Genomic DNA, 10,948 nt, shown 5'->3' with positions numbered 1-10,948 from the left:
ATATGTAAGCATACTAAGCATCAGTCTGAGCCCAGATGCATGTGTTTGTGGATGTGCTTTTGGTAAGTGCTTTATATAATTACTGTGATTATTGTTATCAAAATGGCCCCAAAATGCTAGAAAAGAAGCTAAGGCAGGAAGTGAAGGTGAAGAAAGCAATCACTATGGACAAGAAGAAGGAAATTGTGGAGAAACATGAGGGTGGTGTTCATGTGACCAAACTTGCTAACATGTAAAGCATGTCAAAAAAATACCACCTCAACAATCTTACAGAGAAAAGATTTAAATAAGGAATAGTGTTGCTAAAAGTGTTACTCAAAATAGTAACTCATGATTAACAGTGTTAGATGAGGTAGAAAGGTTTTTATTAGTATGGATAAATGAAAGGTATATGGCAGATTATAAAATATCTGAGTCTATAATATGTGAAAAAGCCAGGGCTATAAATGCAAATCTTATAAAGAATAATCCATCGATAAATGATAATGGTGAAACATTTCATGCAGTCAGAGATGGTGTCACAATTTTAAAGTGAGAACTGGGGTTCATATCGTGACTAGGCGTGATGAAGCAGTCAGTGTTGATAAAAGGACTGTTGGAAAATAACATACACTACTTTGAAAAGATGACAGAGAGAAATGGCTTTTTCTTTCATCAAGCTTTCATCTGTGATGAAATTGGCCTTTTCTGCACGAAAATGTGCAAACATGTATTATGCAGAATGAGAAGAAAATGCCAGGCCACAAGCCAATGAAGGATAGGCTAGACTTATTGCTATGTGCCAATGTGAGTGGTGATCTCAAGATAAAGCTTCTCTTAGTTTATGTTGCTGAGACTCTAGAGAGTTCAGAAAACATAAAGTCATAAAGAATAGGCTAAGGGTCATGTGGAGATCTAACGCAAAATTCTGTGTAACAAGGGTAGAATATTTTTCTTTTTCTTTTAATTTTTTTACATTAAAGAGAAAAAATAAAAATAACAATACAAGAGAGTTTCAAAACAGGTTAGGGGGAGAGTTCCAATAATTAACACATTGTTTATTGTTGTCTATGTAGTAGTTATTCTGAGTACTAGGCAAGATATTTGTTCAGACAATAGTAGCACAAAATCTTCTTTTCAATGTGGTAAAAGAAATCAGCTGTAAAACAAACTTAACTATCTTGTGTATAAATATATTTTTTTTCTTTTCCTCTTTCTTCCTTTCCCCTTCACAGCTTGTCTTTTCTTTTGATCAGCTTCTTCCCAAATCACAATATCTATTGTATATTTTGGATCTTATTTATTCATTCAGTTTCTCATTCTAGTGAGACAATATGATATTTACACATATGAATGTGATTTATTTCACTTATGAGTATGCTCTCGAATTACATCCATTTACCTATAAAATTTTCCCGTCTGTCCTTATCAATGGCCGAGTAGCATTCCATTATATTATAAACACATCTTTTTCATCCATTCCTTGGTTGATGGGCATTTGGCTTGTTTCCAAGGTTTAGCTCTTACAAGTCATGATGCTATAATCATGGTTGCACATACAACGCTGTGGTATGATGTTTTTAATTCTTCTAGGAAGATAACCAGAAGAGAAATACTTGAGTTGAATGGGACCTCCAATTCTAGTTTGTTTGTTTTTAAGGAAACTCCACACTAATTTCCACATGGATTGCATTAAGCTGTGGGAAAAGAGTATTTTTCTTGAGTGGATCAGGGAGACTTTCTACCCTACTCTTGAGAAATATCTAGAGGTCAAAGATTTACCACTTTAAGGCTCTCTTCTTCATGGACAACGCTTCTGCATACCCACAAAATTTGGAAGAATTCCCATGACTCTCAGTCAAGTTCCTCCCACTTAATACAACTTCTTTCCTGCATCCTATGAAGCAGAAGTTTATAACTGAGTTTAAGAAGATATACATCAAGAAATTTATTCTGAAGTGCTTTCAGATGATCTCAGATACAGATTTAACCCTTAAAAATTTCTAAAAATAATATTACAGCAAACTTTCTAATCTGGGATTAATTCAGAAATCCAGCATCAATGTCTCTCTAAGGACCCTGAGCTCTGCGTGCAAGAAAGTATAACATAATATTACAGGAGAGAGAATTTGAAGATTGTTTAGAGGAGCCTGAGCCTTCAACTGACCCTTCAGTTGATGACATTATCTATAATGTCATCTGCTATGATGACTATAGCAGAGTCCATAGGCTTGCAGGTAGAAAGTGGTGATGCTGTGGAACAGGTAGAGGAAAACTCAGAGGAACTGTCTACAGAGGAATGTCAACAACCTCTTACTAAGCCACAGAGAATGAGAGTTGAGGAACTCTCTAAAGAGGAGAGAGAATACCAACAATTAGTCCAGCAAAGTTTTTCTTCTGAAATAAAGGAAATCCTTAAAAATCCATAAACATCTGTAGAGAAGATCTACCGACACAAAGAAAAACCAGTCGTTGTATTCACTTGCTTAACGACAATGCAATGTCACACTGCAGAACAGCGTTAGAGAAGAGACAGAAACAGATAACGTTAGACCAGGTGTTAGTTTTGAAATGGTTGAGACTTAGTGAGACAGAAGCAGGTCCTAGTGGGCTACAGACTCTCCCATGGAGAGAAAGAACACCAGAGAGCCAGATTCCGGTTGTTCTTATGGCAGAAGATTCTCCTTCCAAACAATAACTCCTTGCCATTTCATCCTCCCTCCCTGCAAACCAAAGATGTCAACTAGAATGGTAAGCACATTATGAAATTGTTGTTTCTAGGGGCTGGGGATTTAGCTCAGCAGCAAAAGCGCTTGCCTGGCAAGCGCAAGGTCATGAGTTTGTTTGCTGGTACCGGAGAAAAACCAAAAAAAAAAAAAAAGAAAGAAAGAAAGAAATTGTTGTTTCTGTTAAAGTAGGCATATTTTATAACTTCATGGTGAATACAGTTGGAAAATTATTTGTGTTTCTGGTAACTGCACATTATACAACCCGCCTTTATTGTGAAAAGATTACTTAAGAGGTCCTTTGGGGGTTTATAATGGATTATGGGTATTTCCAATATTTCTTATGGGAAAATAGTCTTGACTTACAATCAACCAGTGCTTCTGAATCAACTGAACTCATAAGTCAGGATCCACTGTAGAGATTTTTCACTTTCTTGGTTAGCTTAATTCCTAAGTATTTCCATTTCTATGCTACTGTGAAGGGCATTATTTTCTTAAATTTGATCTTATGCATTTGTTATTGCTGTACAGGAATGCTACTGATTTTTGAGCACTGACATTATATTCTGCTACACTGTTGAATTTAGACATTAGTTCAAGGAGTCTTTTACTTGAGTTTTGGGGGTCTTCTATGTAGAGAATCTCATCACTAGCAAATATTGATCATTTAATTTCTTGCTTCCCTATCCATATTCCTTGCATTTCTTTCTCTTATCTTATTGATCTTGGTAATACTTGTAGATCTATAGTAAATGGGAGTGGTCATAGTAAACATCCTTGACTTGTTGCTGATTGCAGAAGGAAAGTTTCCAGCTTTCCTCCATTTAATATGATGTTGCGAGTTGGTTTGTAATAGATGGCTTTTATTAGGTTGAGATAAAGACTTTATATTCCTATTTTCTTATTTTTCATCATTAATGGATGCTGGATTTTGTTAAATTCTTTTTTTGTGTTTATTGGGATGATCATGTGATTTTCTCTTTCCTTCCATTTATGTGCTGTATAACATTTATTGATTTGTATACAGTAAATGATCCCTCCATTGCTGGAATGAAATCTACTTGGTCATGGTACATAATCTTTTGATAATTTGTTTCATTCTGTTTGCTAGTATCTTACTGAGGAATTTTGCATCTGTGTTCATCAGTGAGATAGGTACATAGGTCATTTTTTAGTCATGCTGTACAGTCTTTTGATGATGTTTTGGATTCGTTTTTAACAATATATTACCGAGGATGTTTGCATGTGTGTTTATTAAACAGATTGACCTGCAGTTCTCTTTATTGGTTGGATCCTTTTCTACTTTTATAATAAGGATTTTTCAGGAATGATTTGGGGAGTATGGCTTCCCTTTTAATTTCATTAAAGAGTTTGAGGAGTACTAGTATTATGTCTCTAAAGCTCTTGGCAAGTGTCAGTGAATCCATCATGACCTGGGATTTTCTTGGTAATATATATTTTTTTAATTTCTTCAGTTTTACTGACTGATATTGGCTAGTCATGATTTTTATATTTTCTTGGTTCAGCCTTGGTAGTTCACACGCATCTGGGAATTTAACCATTTCCTTTGAATGTTTCATTTTATTAGAGTACATGTTCTCAAAGTAGTTACCAATAATGTTCTGTATTTCAGCAGATTCTTTTATGATGTCACACTTTTCATTTCTAATTGCATGAATTTTGGTTTTTTCTTCCCTTTTTTTGGTAACATTAGCTAAGGGTTTGTGTGGTTTTGTTTTTTGTTTTTTGACTCTTCTAAAGAACTCACTCTTCAATTCTTTGATTACTTATATTGCACTTTTAGTCTCAATTTCATTAATTTCTGCAATGATCTTTATAATCTTCTTTTTATTACATTTGGGTTTAGATTGGTATTGAGTTTCTAGAACCATAACTTGAATCACTAGGTTATTTATGTGTTTATTTGAGCTTATTCTGTTTTTTTTTCTTTGTTTGTTTGTTTGTTTTTTTGGTTTTGGTTTTGATATGGGAATTCACTGCTATGAGCTGCTCTCTTAGGATCACTTTCATTGTGGTCCATAGGTGTTTGGTATATCATACCAGAACTGTTGTTTGATTATAGATACTGTTTAATCCCTTTAATTTCATCTGTGACCCACTGACTATTCAAGAGAGTATTATTTAATTTTCATGTGTTTGCAAAGTTTATGTGGTTTCTTTTGCAATGGATTTCTAGTTTCATTGCACTATGATCTGATAATATGGATGGTATAATTTTTATTTTTTGCATCTACTTAACAATGCTTTATTGGGTAGTAGGTGGGCTACTTTGAATAAAGCTCCATGTTCTGCTGAGAAGAATGTATTTTCTACTCCTACGGGATGGAACATTGTAGATATCTATTCAGTCTATTTGTTTGAATATTTGATTCAACTCTATATTACTTTGTTGAATTTTTTATCTCTTTAATATATCCATTTGTGACAGTGGTGTATTGGCCTCAGACAATACTATTGTATTGGTGTTTAGCTGATTTTTTAATGTACATTAGTGTTTGTTTTATAAGGTTCAATGCACTAAAACTTGGTGCCAATATATTTATAATTATTAGCTGTTTTTGTTCAACTGTTCCTTAACTATTATGTTGTAACTTTCTTTGTCTCTTCTGCTAAATCCACCCTGTCTGAAGTTAGAATAGCAATTCCTGTTATTTTCTGAGTTCCTGTTGCACAGAATATTGTTTTCCAACCTTTGATTTTTAATTTGTGATTATCTTTTTAATTAAATGTCTTTCATGTATGCTTCATATTGTTACATTTTCTTTCTTGATCCATTTTGATAGTCTGTCCTTGGATTGAAGAATTAAGAACATTGACATTGAGAGTTATTACTGAGAAGAAATGATTTATTGCTGCTATTGCATTATTCTGCTGTTGCTGCTTTCCTAATTTTCCTCCTTTTCTTAGCAGCAAGTCTCACTAGGTATGTTCATTGTTTTTGACTAACTGGCATTATTTGCTTCATTGTCTTTTTCTTGGATATAGTTGAGAAGTTTTCATAATACTGGTTTGATTGTTATGAATTTCTTAAGGTGTTCATTCTTGCAGAAATACCTTATTTTCCATCAATTTTAAAGAATAGTTTCACAGAATATCTACATCTATGTCTACATCTGGAATCTATATCTATCATATATCTATATTTATACCTATATCTATATCTACATCTATATATATCAGGGCTGAAAGTTGTTATCTTTATGGTTCAAAAGGCTTATCTCAAGCCTTCCTGGACTTTAAGTTTTGTGTAGAGAAGTCTACTGTGATTTTAATATGTATATGATTTGTTTTTTTTCTCTAACAACTTTTAAGATTTTGTCCCTGTAATAGACTTCTGGAATTTTTAGTATAATGGATTGTGGAAAAGTTCTTTTATGGTCGTGGCTAGTTGGTGTTCTATATGTCTCACTTAACTCTTTTTTCCCCTATTTTGGGAAACTTTTCTGCCATTATTTCTGTGAACAAATTTTTTATACGATTTGTATTGCCTTCTGATTTTTTCACTTATTCCAACTATTCCTAGATTAGTCTTCATAGCAATATAAGCAGAAAGAAAAGGCAACAAAATTACTCATAATACTACCTAATCACAGAAATCCAACCCAAGAGGCACCAAGTGGTAGAATACTATAGGACACACATGAATTACTTTAAAGTATAAAACAGGATGTTACAAGACAGCTCAAAAAGATGTTCAGGAAAATGAGAGAAGATATAACTAAACATAAACTGGAGGTAATAACCAAAAAGATGCAAGAACTCTCAGAAAACTAAAAGAAAGCTAAATGAGCTCAACAAAATGATACATAATATGAATGACCAGATAACCAAAGAGTTAGAGTGCGTGTAGAGGTTCCAAACATATATCCAGGAGATGAAAATATATATTGAATGTATAAACAGCATGCCAGACAAATGTAAGAACAGAATTTTAAATCTAGAATACAATGATGCTTTCAAAGACTAATTCTTCAAACATACTTTCAAAACAGCAAGAGAAAATGAAAAACAGTCCCCTCTGAACATTTGTTGTATTTTATTTGCCAGTATCATCCTGAGAATTTTTGCATCTTTATTCATTAAGGAGATTGGCCTGTAATGCTCTTAGCGAGTTCCTTGTAAGGTTTTGGAACAAGAGTGAGGCTGGATTTCAGGAATAAATTTGGATGCACTCTTTTCCTTTCAATTCATTAAAGAGTTCAAGGCATATTGATATTCCTGAAGCTCCTGCTGCATTTATCAGTGAATCCATTAAGACCTGCCTTTTTCTTCATTGATAGTTTTTATTAACTATTTAAACTCATTGCTTGTTACTGCACTGTTCAGAATTTTTATGTCTACTTGATTTGGTTTTCGTAATTCTTATGTGTCTGCGAATCTTTTTCAAGATTCTCTAAGTTGTTGGAGTACGTGCTTTCATGACAGTTACTAATGATTGGATTTGGTGGTGTGAGGTATGATTTCACCTTTTCATTTCTAATTTTCCTGACGTCTTTTCCTGTTTTAAAATGTTTAAGTGTTTATTTATATTCTTGCAAAGAATCATCTTTTTGATACATTAATTATTTATAATTTTTATCTCAAATTCATTAATATTTGCTATAATTAATGTAATTTTTCTCCTTAAACTGGTGTTCACATTGGACTACTGTTGTCTTTTGAGTTTCCTGAGGTTGATCACTAGGTTATGTGATCTCACTGTGTTTTTCTAACATGAATATTAACTGCAGCATACACCCCTCTTAGGACATACCTCTTTTCTCCCTTAGATTTGGATGAAGCAGTGTTTAAAAGTACCAAGTTTTCACCATTGATTAACAGAAAATGCTGAATATGTTTCAATACATATTAAAATTTTTAATGAATTGGCATTATGTTGCTTTACTTTCTGTTCATCTTTGTTGATTAATTGCATTAAAATTCTCTTAAAACATTGTTTCTAAAAAATTGATTCTCAAAATTGTTTATGATTCCTTATTATGGAATGGATTGCATTCTGATTAATTTTTTTTCTAGCATCTCCGAGTGTCTAATCAGAACAGCAATGGACCAAATATTCCAACTAAAACACAAAAATTATTTATTTATTACCTTTGTTACTGTGTCTGATATTGACATTTCATTTTCAGATATTAGGCACTTTGGTACATTTTAAATTTTGAATAAAATTTTGATAATTTGATACTCTAAAACTTGAGTTTCTCAGGTATTTTAAGATTTATTCTTGCTCCTCTAAAAATACTCTCTAGAGAATTCAGAAAATAAAAGTGTGAATTTTTTAATTCTCAAAGTTGTTTCTCCACAAGGGATAACTTTGCAGATTTTATTAGCATAAATTGTAATGCTATCTGCTCTCATTCTCTATTATTCTTACCCATAAAATACCACAAAAGGTTCCTTCCTTGAGGAAGTCATTTATAACTTTTTCAAAGACAGCAACATATTTCAAGGTTGCTTGTCTAGAGGATTTCTAACACTTGTTTATTGATTAAATGCATCATTAATGTAAAGAATATTTTAGAATATATTTTGTAATTACTACTAGGAAAACATACATGCCATCTTGACAAAGAAGGCACTTCATCACTGAAATAGAATATAGGGTTTTAGAAGAATACAAAACATTATCTTTTTCACCACCTCTCTTTATTTTTCATTTGTCCATCTGTCTGTGCACTTCCTATGAATAGTAGTAGCTCATTTGATTAGCTATATTATTCTCTTAGGGATGCTGTGTGTCATGACAACAAAATAATCCAAACATTTAAATGAACTGTTATTCTGGATACCAAGTGCAGTTGGCTGTCTCCTATTGTTGTTAATTATTTCTTAATTAATAATTTCAGATAAAGCACATTGTATATCTGACAAGAAATGAAATGAATTCTACACACATGAGTCTGAGTAACACATTTATCTCTGTAATAATCATCAATCTAATTGAAATATTAGTATGAGAAAATTGAAGTATTTTAATTATTAAGTAATAAAACTTGTTTTAAAAATGACAATGTGGTTTTACCTTGATATGGCTATTCTGAATCCTGCCCTCAGGCATCAGTTGAACATTGTGCTTCATTAGCTATCAGCAAATTATCAGCACTGAGGCTAACAGTGATGTTTAAGATCCACAGTGTGCAAATGTCAGTCCGGGGCAGAGGCATTGATGAAACTCATGAGATTATTAAAATAAAAAATGTCTTTTTTTGAGCCTCAACGCATTTCAGAAAGTGCATTAAATCCTCTTTTTAAAGTGATTAGTAACAGAATGAGAAAGGATTTTCACTCAAAGTTTAACGTAGACAAAATCGTGCTTTATTAAACTCTAAAATGTGCTACTACTTATTTATTGGGAAAGTCGTTCTGCCACACCTTCTCCTCACACTGGGGATTCTGGGTCACTTATGTCCTGATGTGTCCTTGCAGACTGCAGACACAGTGCAATCTATTTCATCTTCCCCTCTCTATAGTAGAAGAAATTTTTAACTGAAGGTAGATAATTATGGGCTTGATAATGTGAACTACAATTAATTGCTGATTTATTATCTCAAATTTTGATAAAATAGAAATGCAGTGCTCCAAACTACCACTTTTTAAGGCAGATTCACATTTATTCCGTCTTGTGTAAACACTTGTGAGAGAGTTCAGGAATTAAAAGGATGAGAAGGTGTAACTCTTATATAGTATAGTGCGTGTATAGGTTTCCCTGACATAACAAACATTTTTTTTAATATCTGCACATGGTTTTATAATATTCAAAAATAGTATCCATAGATTATTTTACTAATTTTCAAGCACCATGTAAAGTAGATGTGATCATAGTGCAGAAATATCGATGAAATATTATTCACTCATTATATTTGAGCTTGTAGAACCATAGATCATAAGTTTACTCAGTTGAAGTAGTATGACTGGGCTATACTCTGGTTCATCTGATTCTGAAACTTGTATTGCTGTGAAAAAAATCATAAGCAATAAACTGCATACCTTTATACTTTTAGATAGTAAATATATTTATGTCACTGAATAGGAAACCACACTGTTTAACTTTCATGCTCTATTTTTCATTTTAATTTTTTAGAAATAATATAATTTAGACAATAACTTTAAGAGCCATTATTGAAAGTGACAGTCACTTCTTCAGTCTAGAAACTCCATGGAGACTTTTCATCCTACCATATTGTTTATGTCTTCGGTATGGTTACATGTGCAATAATAAACTGTAGTAAATATAGTCTATTATATATTTTGTCATTATTTTCACATTTAGTTAAAACTGAATAATACTGTATATTACTCATTTTAGCCTCTTTCCTCCTTGATGCAATGTAATGTATGACACTCAAAACTTGAGGTGAATAAGTTTATTTTGGCTCATTGTTCAGAAGTTTAAGTCCAGGTCCAGCTGATTTCAATAAACAAACAGCACAGCAGAAGGGCCTGAGTAGAGGACAGCTAGTTGCAACAGTAAACAGAGAAGGAAGGGTGGAGCTTGGGAGGGAGCTATGCCTTTCCAGGTTATTACCCAGTGACATGCCTCCACCAACAAGGACCTACCTCTAAATCACATGTCACCTACAGTGCCCCCCATAGTTCAATTGCCATCCAAAAGTCCCACCTTAAGTACATGAGGCTTTTGAGGAATATTCCAAATACAAACCATCACATTAATTACATTACACCATATTTAAATCTAACTCTTACCTTGCCTAGGTTATAAACCTGTTCCACAATATTCCAAAACTCTATACAAAGACCAAGCAACCCATCAATTCTAATTCAAGATATGTAGCCAAGAAAGATTCTATTCTTATCTCTGTATACATGGCACGTAAGCAAACATTCATATTAGCACTGTTTATACCAGTATCAAGTTGGAAACAACATACAAAATGTTCAAAAGTAGAATGGGTAAATATTAATACGTTAATGTAAAGCAAGAGAAATAGTAACATTTTACTACATAGAAAAATACTGGCATACTTCACAAATAAGTTGAACGGTGCACTCATATGTGAAACATAACATACCATTAGCTACTGTTGAACAATGTAGTAACTTGTCATATATGTCATATTTGAATCCTCTACTTAACATCATATGACTATATGAACATTCTCAAAATGGAATTTTCAAGTACATGTATAATTATGAAATAAGCATGCATTAACTTATTTTTTTATTTTAAAGGGAGTAGTAAATGAGAAACAAACAAACAAAAA

The sequence above is a fragment of the Chinchilla lanigera genome, unplaced genomic scaffold (genome assembly GCF_000276665.1).
Source record: "Chinchilla lanigera isolate Chin_1 unplaced genomic scaffold, ChiLan1.0 scaffold00008, whole genome shotgun sequence".
NCBI lineage: Eukaryota > Metazoa > Chordata > Mammalia > Rodentia > Chinchillidae > Chinchilla > Chinchilla lanigera.
The sequence above is the reverse complement of the archived record's forward strand: the minus strand, read 5'-3'. Positions refer to the sequence as shown.